This window comes from Arachis ipaensis, chromosome B3 (assembly GCF_059453495.1).
Source record: "Arachis ipaensis isolate K30076 ecotype BB chromosome B3, ASM5945349v1, whole genome shotgun sequence".
Classification (NCBI taxonomy): Eukaryota; Viridiplantae; Streptophyta; class Magnoliopsida; order Fabales; family Fabaceae; genus Arachis; species Arachis ipaensis.
In genome coordinates, this window is record NC_142438.1 from 39235426 (window position 1) to 39248625 (window position 13200).

The 13200-nt window shown below is 39.2% G+C and overlaps 1 non-coding gene across 1 annotated transcript; it reads left to right on the forward strand.

Moving 5' to 3' along the window:
* Positions 1–12563: 12563 nt before the first annotated feature.
* LOC148570359 (U1 spliceosomal RNA) lies at positions 12564–12724 on the forward strand. The gene has a single exon (XR_015908036.1). It is a non-coding gene; the product is annotated as a U1 spliceosomal RNA (small nuclear RNA).
* The last annotated feature ends 476 nt before the right edge of the window (positions 12725–13200 follow it).

Genomic DNA, 13200 nt, shown 5'->3' on the forward strand with positions numbered 1-13200 from the left:
CTTAAGGATCTTCGGTCTAACTATACATATCCTCTTTCCAAGTCCTGCAAACCTCCCAACCGCCAACAATGAAATAAATGCAAGCACAAGTATATCAAGCAAGAAAATGTACAAGTAGGAAGCATATAGAACAATTAAGCAAGTAGCAAGTAATGATGCAGTCAATTAGGCAATTCAGACAAATCACATATAATGCATATGATGCATGCCTGTCCTAGTGGCTGATGAGTCTCATCTGTCGGTTATAAAGCCAGTCCGACAAGTCCTGGTAGCTAACCATTGGACTGTCCCTCTGTTGCGCATCCCCAACTCGAGTTATCCACAAACATAATTATAATTTATATCCAACACCCTCATTGGTGTATATTCACAGGGGCGAGCTCATCCGGAACTTTCACAGTGTCCGGCCACACTTGCGACATAGGGTCAATAGAGTATCGAGTTTCCACCTGGAGCACGTGGTGGCTAGCCACTGCTTTCATCCAGGGAAAACTTGTATCTCAGATAGGTGGAGTGAAACAGTCATAATAATCAACAATTCAGCATATATGCAATAATCACAGCCATACATTAATATTTATCTCAGCCATTCCATCTTACCAATCATAATTCCATACTCAGCCCTTTCAGCTCAAATCATATTTAGCGCTCCACCATCCTTCCCAACCACTCACACCATCATTATACATCATACTCATCATTACATCCCTTTTCTTCCTCTACAAGTTACCCCTTTCCAAGCTCTCTCTCAATCACTAGGCATTTAAGATCAAATTAAGATTTACGAAATGAAATTAGGGGTTTATAAGTGTGAAATAATATTCCGGAAGGTTACGAGCTTGTTGGGAATGTGAAGAACTTGAAAACAAAGATTTAGAAAAGAACTAGGACGCATGTGTATGCACAGAAAGCAAAATCTTTAGGGTGGGGGCGCGCACACAACGTGTGCTAGCGCTGCCACCAGTGCGTCATTCCAAACGTGTGCGTGCGCACAGGCTTGTGCGTACACACAGCTCGCAATCCTTCGTTGGTTTCGTGTGTGCACAGGGCGTACTGGCGCTGCCACCAGCAGCCCTGTCTCTGTGTGTGCGTACGCACAAGGCTGTGCATGTGCACAGGACCAAATTCTCGCCGAGTGTGCGTGGCACAGGGCTGTGCGTCCGCACACAAACCAGAAATCACAAATTCTGAAAAAGTTGCAGAATTCAGATTTTTGGCCCGAACTTCCAACGATCATATCTCCTTCCACAAAAGTCAGATTTCAACCAAATTTAAACCACTTTAAAGCTTATGAGATTATCTTTTCATTGATATAAAAATCATCAAATGTCGAAAACAAAGCTCAAGATATGTTCCGTTGAAGTTCATCAAAATCCCAATTTTACCAAAACTTATAAACTCCCCATTTTAAAACATACATTTACCAATTTCATATAAAAATCAACCCAAAACTCATCCATTCCGACATCAATCATTCCCAAATCTTTTCCAATCAACAATCCACCAATTTCACCATATTTAACCAAATTTCAATTTAACACGTTTCACCTCATAATCAACATTTCACATATCAACCTCCAAACAAATATCCATATTTCATCAATCACCACATATCTGTATGTATACTCACATATCAATATCATAGATCAATTCATGCCCATCAACAAGAGTCTCAACTCTATCAACAATCCAACATCTTAATCCACATTGCATACATCATTACATATTTCAACAACCAATACAACCAATCACCATCAATTCAACCATCACTCATATATATTTTACTCAATTCAAATTATCCAACAACTACATCAACATTCCAAATCCCTATCCTAGGGTCACTAGCTTACGTTTTCACACCACATTACATTCTAGATACAGAAATACCATGGCCGATTTCCGTTCCACCCAGAATACCCTCAAACTCAACTTCCAAGGTTTCCAAACTCCACCAACAAATTTCCAAGCACAAGCTCCACTCCAAGGCTTGCCAAAACCACCAATCAAGCTCTAACATACATATATACAAATCCTAAGCCACAATATCACACCAAAACACAATAACTCAAACCCAAAACCATAAAACTTAGAATTTCCACTATGGTTTGAGGTACTTACCAGCCCAAGGATCAAGGGAGCAAGAACAAGCCTTGTCCTCAAGCTAATTTGATCTTATAACACAAGGGGCTCACAAATTTCAACATTTTTGCCCAAGGAACTCGAAATCAAGGGCTGGGAATTCGAAGAACATGCTGTGACTTACCTCAAGATTGCTTGTATGGGTTTTGTAGAGCTCGACTCCACGGTCACGTGACTACAAACGGTGGGTCAATCGGAGCTCCGGATCAAAAGTTATCAACAATGGAAGTTGGAAGTGAAATAGGAACAAGGGTTCATGTTCTTCCTTCCTCCCCCAAGTGTTTTCAGCGTGTGTGTTTAGAATGGGGGGAGAAGAAGGGCTGTGCCCTTCATTAAGTGGGGCATTGGTCTGAACCAAGGGCCCAACACGGATCCGGTTGGCCCGGTTTGACCTATTCGACCCAATCTTGGGCCGTTTTCTTTAAAATTGGTGTCGAAATTCTCGTTTCGAATTTCTCTACCACATTAAACCATAAAACCTCATTTCTCACTTTCGAGAATATATTTTATTTTATGGGTTAATTAGCTATTAATTAACTAAGTTTTACATTCTACCCACCTAAATGGGAATTTTGCCCACAAAATTCGAATTTATTTATCTGAGAACAGGTGTGGGTAGTATGCTCGCATCTCTGACTCAAGCTCCCAGGTGTGCTCCTCAACACCGGCTCGACTCCATGCCACTTTCACTAATGAAACCTCTTTTCCACGCAACTTCTTAATACTTGTGTCATCGATCCTGACCGGAGTCACCGGCAGAGTCAAGTCCTCCTTTAGCTTAACCGATTCCGGTTCTAACACATGGCTAGCATCAGGAGTATACTTCCGAAGCTACGACACGTGAAATACGTCGTGCAGGTTCGAAAGATGAGGTGATAGAGCCATCCGATATGCCACCGATCTAACCCTCTCCAGAATTTGAAACAGACCGATGTATTGATGGTTTAGCTTCCTTGTCTTAATCGCTCTACCTACTCCTATTGTTGGAGTAACCTTAAGGAAAGCATGGTCTCCTTCCTCAAACTCTAAGGACTTCCGCCTCTGATCGGCGTAACTCTTCTGACGGTTTTGAGCAGTGAGCATTCTGTCTCTGATTTTCTTAACTTGTTCCGTAGTTTCAGCTATCATCTCAGGCCCTAAAAGACTCTTCTCCCTAGCTTCATACCAACATAGCGGAGATTGGCACTTCCTCCCATACAGAGCCTTATACGGAGCCATCCTGATGCTTGCATGGTAGCTATTATTGTACGCAAACTTCACTAGCGGCATGTACCGATCCCAGCTCGCCGGCTGGTCCAAAACACAAGCCCTCAACATGTCCTCTAGGGTTTGGATTGTCCTCTCAGATTGACCATCTGTTTGGGATGGTAAGTTGTACTTAAGTTCAAACGGGTTCCAAAAGTTTTCTGAAACGCACCCCAGAACCTCGAAGTGAAATAGGGATCTCTGTCAAAAACTATAGTCGTAGGCACACCATGAAGTCTCACAATCTCCTTTATGTACAAACGCGCCAACTCCTCAAGAGTACAGTTCATCTGAATGGGTAGAAAGTGAGCCGACTTTGTTAGCTGGTCCACAACCACCCAGACAGCATCGAAACTGGTTCTAGTTCTCAGTAATCCCGACACAAAATCCATCGCAATGTTCTCCCACTTTCATTACGGAATCTCCAAAGGTTGCAACGTCCCGGAAGATTTTTGATGTTCAATCTTCACCTTTTGACACGTTAGGCACTTTGAGACATATTCTGCCACATCATTCTTCATACCAAGCCACCAGAACATAGCCTTTAGATCATTATACATCTTGGTACTCGCAGGGTGGATCGAAAATCCGCTTTTGTGCGCTCCCTTCAATATATCTTGCCGCAAAGTTCCCACATCCGGCACAATGATCCTACCCTTGAACCTCCACAATCCATCTTGATCCTCAGACACTCTCCACTGCTTTTCTTGCTCAATGGCCGGCAATGCTTTCGGTAACACGTCATCGTTTTGATGAGCCTTCAAGAGTTCGGATTTAAAATTACTTGAGATTTGTAACCGACTCAGACATAGAGTTCCAAACACTTCTTGAACTCCAACCTTCAGATTCTCAAATGCTTTAAGCAATTCGTCCTCCCAAAGCATCATCCAAGAAGCATACAGCGACTTCCGACTTAACGCATCTGCCACAACGTTCGCTTTCCCCGGATGGTCATTTAACTCAAAGTCATAGTCCTTTAGTAACTCCATCCACCTCCTCTGCCGTATATTAATCTCTTTCTGATCAAAGAGGTATTTCAAGCTCTTATGATCAGAGAAAACTCGGAGCTTAACTCCATAGAGGTAATGTCTCCACACCTTTAAGGCAAACACAACCGCAGCGAGTTCCAGGTCATGCGTTGGGTAGTTAATTTCATGAGGTCTCAACTGCCGTGAGGCATACACCACCACATTCCGGTGTTGCATCAGCACGCACCCTAAACCCTTTAGTGAGGCATCACAATACACCTCAAATGGTTCATTCGGCTTGGGTAACACCAACACAAGCGCGGTAGTCAACTTTTGCTTCAACACTTAAAAGCTTTCCTCGCACTCAGAAGTCCAAACAAATGGCGCGTCCTTGCGGGTCAACTTGGTCAACGGCAATGCTATTTGCGAGAAGCCTTTAATGAACCTCCTATAGTATCCAGCTAAGCCCAAAAAACTTCTTATCTCTGTAACTGAGGTCGATCGATTCCACTCCATCACTGCTTCCACCTTGGCAGGATCTACTGCTATCCCCTGTTTACTCACTAAGTGACCTAGAAACTTTACCTCACTCTTCCAAAATTTGTATTTAGACAACTTGGCATACAATTTCCTCTCCTTCAGAATTTGTAACACGGTTTGCAAGTGCTTGGCATGCTCTTCTTCGGTCTTAGAATAAATTAGTATGTTGTCAATGAAGACGACAACAAACTTATCCAAGAATGGGCGGAAGATTCTGTTTATATAGTCCATAAACACTGCAGGAGCATTTGTCAACCCAAAAGACATTACAGTGTACTCGTAGTGATCATAACGAGTCCTGAAAGCGGTCTTAGGGATATCCTCATCTCTCACCCTAATCTGGTGATAACCGGATCGCAACTCAATCTTGGAGAAAACTCCAGCTTCTTGTAGCTGATCCATGAGATCGTCAATCATTGGTAGTGGGTACTTGTTCTTTTTTGTGACCTTGTTCAATTGTCTGTAATCCACACAAAGCCGCATACTTCTATCCTTCTTCTTCACCAATAACACCGGCGCTCCCCACGAAGAAACACTAGGGCGAATAAAGCGCTTGCTCATCAAATCTTCCAACTGAGTCTTAAGCTCAACCATTTCCAAAGGTGACATTCTGTAAGGGGCAATCGAGATTGGCCCTGTTCCTGGCACCAACTCAATTGCAAACTCAACCTCTCGGCTAGGAGGGAATTCCTCAATATCATCAGAAAACACCTCAGAAAATTCACAAACAACTGGGATCTGTTCTAGGCTCTGCTCCTCACCCGACACACTTGCGGCTAACAACATAACACCTTGACATTTCTGCCCTGAACAAATCACTACCACATAGTTCAAGTAACAACCATTTACCACAACTGGTCCTTCTGACCCTTCCGGCATGAAATGTAACGACTTCTCAAAATAGTTCAACAAAACACGATTCTCAAACAACCAATCCAACCCAAAGATAAGATCGAGACCAGCCATCGGCAAACAGATCAAGTTTTGAACGAAATCACGCTCTTTGACCCTAGAGGAAACTTGTGGACATCCTAACCTAATTATCATAGCTTCATGGGTGGCACTGTACACTTTCAGATCATAGCCCAAAACCTCAATCTTTAATCCTAACTCACTAGCTTTCTCAAATGCAATGAATGAATGCGATGCTCCAGAATCAAACAAAGCATTTAAAATCTGACCAGGCATTTCACATTTAAAATCTGACCAGGAATTTCACATTTAAAATATTTTTAGACGTGTGCGTACGCACAGAAACCAAAATCTTTAGGGTGGGGGCGCGCACACAACATGTGCTAGCACTGCCACCAGTGCGTCATTCCAAACGTGTCCGTGCGCACAGGCTTGTGCGTACGCACAGCTCGCAATCCTTTGTTGGTTTTGCGTGCGCACAGGGCGTGCTGGCGCTGCCACCAGCAGCCCTGTCTCTATGTGTGCGTACGCACAAAGCTGTGCGTGTGCATAGGATCAAATTCTCACCGGGTGTGCGTGCGCACAGGGCTGTGCGTTCGCACACAAACCAGAAATCACAAATTCTGCAGAAGTTGCAGAATTCATATTTTTGGCCCAAACTTCCAAAGATCATATCTCCTTCCACAAAATTCAGATTTCAACCAAATTTAAACCATTTTAAAGCTTATGAGATTATCTTTTCATTGATATAAAAATTTTCAAATTTTGAAAACAAAAGCTCAAGATATGATCCGTTGAAGTTCATCAAAATCCCAATTTTACCAAAACTTATAAACTCCCAATTTTTAAACATACATTTACCAATTCCATATAAAAATCAACTCAAAACTCATCCATTCTGACATCAATCATTCCCAAATCTTTTCCAATCAACAATCCACCAATTTCACCATATTTAAACAAACTTCAATTTAACAAGTTTCACCTTATAATCAACATTTCACATATCAACCTCCAAACAAATATTCATAATTCATCAATCACCACATATCTGTATGTATACTCACATATCAATATCATAGATCAATTCATGCCCATCAACAAGAGTTTCAACTCTATCAATAATCCAAAATCTTAATCCATGTTGCATACATCATTACATGTTTCAACAACCAATACAACCAATCACCATCAATTCAACCATCATTCATACATATTTTACTCAATTCAAATTATCCAACAACTACATCAACATTCCAAATCCCTATCCTAGGGTCACTAGCCTACGTTTTCACACCACATTACATTCTAGATACAAAAAACCGAAACCATACCTTGGCTGATTCCCGTTCTACCCGGAATACCCTCAAACTCAACTTCTAAGGTTTTCAAATTCTACCAACAGATTTCCAAGTACAAGCTCCACTCCAAGGCTTGCCAAAACCACCAATCAAGCTCTAACATACATATATACAAAGCCTAAGCCACAATATCACACCAAAACACAATAACTCAAACTCAAAATCATAAAACTCAAAATTTTTCACTAGGGTTTGAGGCACTTACCAGCCCAAGGATCAAGGAAGCAAGAACAAGCCTTCTCCTCAAGCTAATTTGATCCTATAACACAAGGAGCTCACAAATTTTAACATTTTTGTCCAAGGAACTCGAAAGCAAGCGCTGGGAATTCGAAGAACAAGATGTAACTTACCTCAAGATTTCTTATATGGGTTTTGTAGAGCTCGACACCACGGTTGCGTGGCCGCAAACGGTGCGTCAATCGGAACTCCGGATCAAAAATTATCAACAATGGAAGTTGGAAGTGAAATAGGAACAAGGGTTCATGTTCTTCCTTCCTCCCCGAAGTGTTTTCAGCGTGTGTGTTTAGAATGGGGGAAGAAGAAGGGCTGTGCCCTTCATTAAGTGGGGCATTGGGCTGAACCAAGGGCCCAACACGGGTCCAGTTGACCTTGTTTGGCCCATTCGATTCAATTTTGGGCCGTTTTCTTTAAAATTGGTGTCGAAATTCTCATTTTGAATTTTTCTACCATATTAAACGATAAAAACCTCATTTCTCACTTTTGAGAATATATTTTATTTTATGAATTAATTAACCAAATTTTACAAGCACTTTTTTTGGATTAGATTTTTTATTAGAGTTACGGATCTCAAGCAATCGAAGTTTGAAGGTTACGGTTCTTTTGGAGGCATTCCTTTTCTCTCTCACGGGCTTTCTCTCTTGTTTGGTTTTGGTTTCGGTGGTTTATGAGAGAAGATAAGATGTTGATGATGATAATTAATCAATAAAGAAGATTAGGTGTCATTTGGTTATATATGTACCAAGAAACATGTGTATGAATTATATATGTACATAAGTATGCAAGTTAAGTTATTTCATTCTTCTCCTTGGTCCCTTGAGGCTTCGGCCAAAAGTAAAAGAAAAATAAATAATAATATAATATAGTAGTGATAATAAAATAAAATTAGATAATTATATAATAATGAAAATATAATAATGATAATATTAATGACAATGATAATATAATAATAGTAATAACAATAATAATGATAATAGTATGATAATGATAATAATAATAGCAATAATAATAATAATAAGAATATAACATTTATAAAAATTAATTTAAATTTTATCTATTAAAATAATTTTTAATAAATAATTTAAACTAATAGAATAAGTGATAATTAAATTAAACTTTAATAATCATACATTTTTATTTTATTATTTTTGTAAACAAAAATAATTTTTTAAAAAGTAAAATCTTAATATAATATAATAACTTATAAATAACTAATTATTTTATTTTTAAAAATCTGGGGTGTTATACAATGCATGGAGAGGTTGACATGTGGAGGGCGTGGCAAGGAATGACACACCTTCGAAGGTTACTTGGTAAGGTAGAGGAGGGCATGTGAGGGCATGTAGTGGCGTGGAATGCCTTCAATGGGTGCTTGAATTTGGCCCCTGTAGCTTGGTCCGGCATGCACATGTCATTGGTGGACGTGGCACGCCCTTAGTGAGGGGATGGAGGCGTGCATGGGCATTTAGAGTTGTGGCATGCATTCGATAGGAGCTTCCTTTGGTGCCCTTGGACTTTGACCCGAAGTGTACATGCCATTGGAGGGCGTGGCATGCCATTGCACCAAGGGAAGTGGGCGTGCATGGGCATGCCAGGGCGTGGCATGCCTTCGAGCTTGGTTGTCTTTGGGAGTGCTTCCTTTGCTTGGGCATGTAGGTGGCGTGTGAGAAAGTGGTACGCTATGTCTCTGCTTGCTTTTCTCTCTGACTTAGCTTCCTCTCTGAGTTTTCAGAAATCTTCAATAATCTCCTATAAAACATGATAACGAAGCACTCAAAGTATCTTGACTAAAACCCAATAGATTTAGAGAGAAATCACTAACTTCATTAAGATAATTAACTAAGAAAACTACTAAAAGATGCTCATGCATCACAACACTAAACTTGAGTTTTTGCTTATCCTCAAGCAAAGGAAAAGAAAAGAATTGAGCTTAGTAAAGGAGGAATGCTCTTGGGGTGCTCTTGTCCAATTTAACAACTTACAGTGGGGTTCTTCAATAATTTTCTTGATAATAAACAGTCTCATTCTATCTAATAGGACCTTGAAGTCTTTGAGTCCAGAATTTCCATAAACTTAAATTCGGTTAATATTATGAGCTTCCTTTTGAGCTTAATTGATCATTGAAGTCTTTTTCTTTCTATTCTTAACTGGGAGAGGTGTTAAAGTGTTAATTCTAAGTGCTTCATCTCAAGGTAACTCTTGATTGTGGGCTTTCAATCAATAATTTCGGGCTAGTTAGTCCAAGTTATCGGGTGATAAAACACCCCTCGGATTTAATCACCCAAGCAATTCCATGACACAGTTGCACCACAAGCATATAACTAGAGTTTTCTTTTCTCATACATCGATGCCCAAAGCCTCTTTGGACTTCTAAATGTTTTGTTTTAAGGTGACTCTTGACAATGGATTTTCAATCTATAATCCTGAGCCAATTGGCCCAAATAATCTCCTAAGCATTGGTGCTTAGACTCTTACTACTTTTTAAGCCTTTTTGATCCCTTGTTGCTTTGGATTTTTTCTTTTCTTTCTCTCGTTTTTTCTTTTGCTTTTTTTATTCAAGGATCTTTTGAATGTTCGAGATCTCATAATACTTCTCTAAACCTTCATTTATGGATATTCTTTCCTCATTTCTTTCAATATCATATTGATACTCTGAGGCCATGGAGTATGATCATAGACATTGACCACCACTTTCTTTGCCCTTGCCATACTTGCTGTTATGATAGGATTGTCTATAGGTACCAGAGTACCTTCATTATCAATGTTCACCCAAGCATTTTCACAGAGGTGCTTAATAAGGCTTGGAAAACCAAGCCTTGAGTTGTGGTGAACACTGTTAGCCATCTTGTGAATGTTCTTAGAGATTGTATCCTCCACCCTTACCTCCTCCCCTGTCATTATTGAATGGTAGAGTATGGCTCTTTCAACAGTGACCTCAAAATTATTGGATGAGGGGATGATCGATCTTCGAATGAATTTGAACCATCCCCTTGCCACTAGAGTGAGGTCACTTTTTCTTAATTGGTTTGAATTCCCATTAGCATCAAGCTTCCACTCAGTACCTTGTATGCAAATGTCCCAAAGGACATCACTGTACCCTGCGTAGGTACTTAGTCTTACTTCGTACGACATCTTAGAGGAGGAAAAAGGAGCTTTAAGGCGAAAATACTCTCTGAATATTATCGAGGATGAAATCAATGGTTCGCCCTCTTACATAGCTCATGTAAAAAGGCTCTTTGTTTTCTTCCAAGGCTGCATTGGCATAAAACTCTTGCACTAGTGCAAGTTCTACTTTCCTGTGTGGGTGGCATAGGATGTTTCACTTTCTTCTCTTTATTTCTCCCAGAATCTGTTTGTGTTCATCAGCCTTAAATTGGAATTACACTTCCGGGATCACTCTATAATTAACCATCTAATCCCATAATTGATTTTCATGGAACTTGGATCGGAACCTTCCCTTATCATATTCAGGAACAGCTTGTACCTTTCCTTTTCTTTTCTTGGATGAAAATGATGCATGCTTAGAGGCCATTATGTGAAAAATGATGGTACCTACAATACCAAACTTAAAGGATTTGCTTGTCCCCAAGCAAAAAGGATGAAAGCAAATGGAAAGAAAGGGTTACGGGTGTGTAAAAGATAGTAAGGAGTAGGACTGAGTGATAAGTGAATGGAAATGACTTGTATTTATAATGAGGTAGGCTGGTGGATTGTATGGTGGGGATTAAGAGTGAAGATCATGTGGTGTGCATATAGGAAGGCTAAGGACAAAATGTGTAAGGAAGTGAAGTGATAGGGATAAGATGGAATGGGTGGTGGCTTTGGTTATGTTATTGTAGGACACATATATGAATGACTTATGCATGAAAAGTTGAAAAAGTATGATGATCAATGCATGAAAAGTTGAAAAACTGTAAATGATAAGAATGACCAATGCATGTATATGTGCAGGGGTAAGAGTGACAATTGCATGCATGTGGATAGAAGTGAAGGCATGTGAACTATGGTGATCATAAAGAAAGTGCATGTATTTGATTATCATAAATTGTATATGAGAATGCATACGTGCATGAGATGATAATAAGTACGTTGTATGTGAGTGCATGAGCAAAGAAAACAACAAACACCTCGGAGACGACAAGAAGAAGGATAAGAGCACAAATATCCGATCAAGTACAGTGACATTTTCAACATCTCAGGAGACTTGGCATCCGAACCAATCATGCCGCAAGACGTGGCACTCATGCAAGCAACGGAAAACCAAGCATCAGGACAAACCCAAAAGGGTGGCTTGGCTTCTGTCATGTAGTCTGCCGCAGCCACCAATGTCTCCGTAGGTCTTGTGGGCCGCGGAGACATCTCTAGCATGGCAAAGGACCAAGGGATAAACATGTTGGAGAGTAAAATTGTCGCCAACCGTGTCATCACGGAGAGCATTGGAAAACATATTTCAGAGCAATGTTCTTAGCTAGTTACACCAACAATAAAGTTCTTATTAGTAGCTAATAACTGTTTCATGATACTATTTTTTTTTTAAATTTAAATCAATAAAATAAGATAGATAAATAATTATATTTTATATCATAATATTTTTCAACCCAACTTAAGCTGATAGAAAATTGTTATGCAAAGATAGATTGGTTACTATTTTTTAGTGATTATTTTTAATAATTAATTTTAATATATATACTTTTTAAGTATTTGATTTGATCAATGCAAGACTCAGCGTATTTTAATTCTTTTTCTCCTGGTACAAATATGCAAGACTCAACGTATTTTAATTCTTTTTCTCCTGGTACAAATATGAACATCTAAAATAATAAGTATGGTATCATTTGATAAGTTTTGATAAAAAATGGTTCTCTTCATTCTTCAGCTATTTCGTTTTTGTAATTTGTTCCTCTTGTCTTCTAGCTTCTGAATATGTTATCATTCTTGGAATGTGAATTTTTGTTTTTCACATTCTATTACTAAAAATTACTTCAATTAGAGACTAATAACCAGATATTTATTGATTTCATTAAATGAAATATTCAAGTCCCACATCGAGAACATAAGGTAAGAGGCAATATGTCTGGCATTGAAGTCCCACATCGAGTGAAGAGGAGTGTGAGAAGTTTACAAGATGCTATAAAAAGCGAGACACTATAACAATTTAAGGATACTTACCTGGACGGGGCCAATGGGTGAACAAGAAGACCTATGACCTAGGTTGGTGACTTTCATTGCACTTTGGAAAGGTACTAACCTAAGGTCTACCCAAGTGGTGGAACCTACGTCATAATTTGTGGTAGTGGGGACTTGCGTTCGCGCAGTCCCTATCTAAACTGAGTTTAATTATTTAGTCCCTATCTAAGCTGAATTTAATTATTTAGTATGGTGAATGACAAAATTGTTTCTTACATTAAATTTGTCAGTTTTTTGGATTTCAATTTTTTGCATTCAATGAAATAACATTTTTTCTTTTCATGGAGGAGTTAATAGGTTTATAGTTACCGATAGTGATTTCAATTTATTTTTCCATTGGACTCCTAAAGTATTTCAACATATCGCATACAATTAAATAGTTTAATGGGTTTTATTTTATTTCAAGAGATTGTCACCATCAGCAATGGCAATTGGCAAGTACAAACTCAATGATAATTAACTTATTAATATTTCTTTATACCTGAGGCTCTAGGGATTATGTATTTTTTTTAGATCGTTAGTTTGCCACTTGACCTACAAGGGAGAGTAAAAGTTTACACGGATTTTCAATCCGTCTCCTTCGACATTGCCATCAAAGATGAACTAAGATC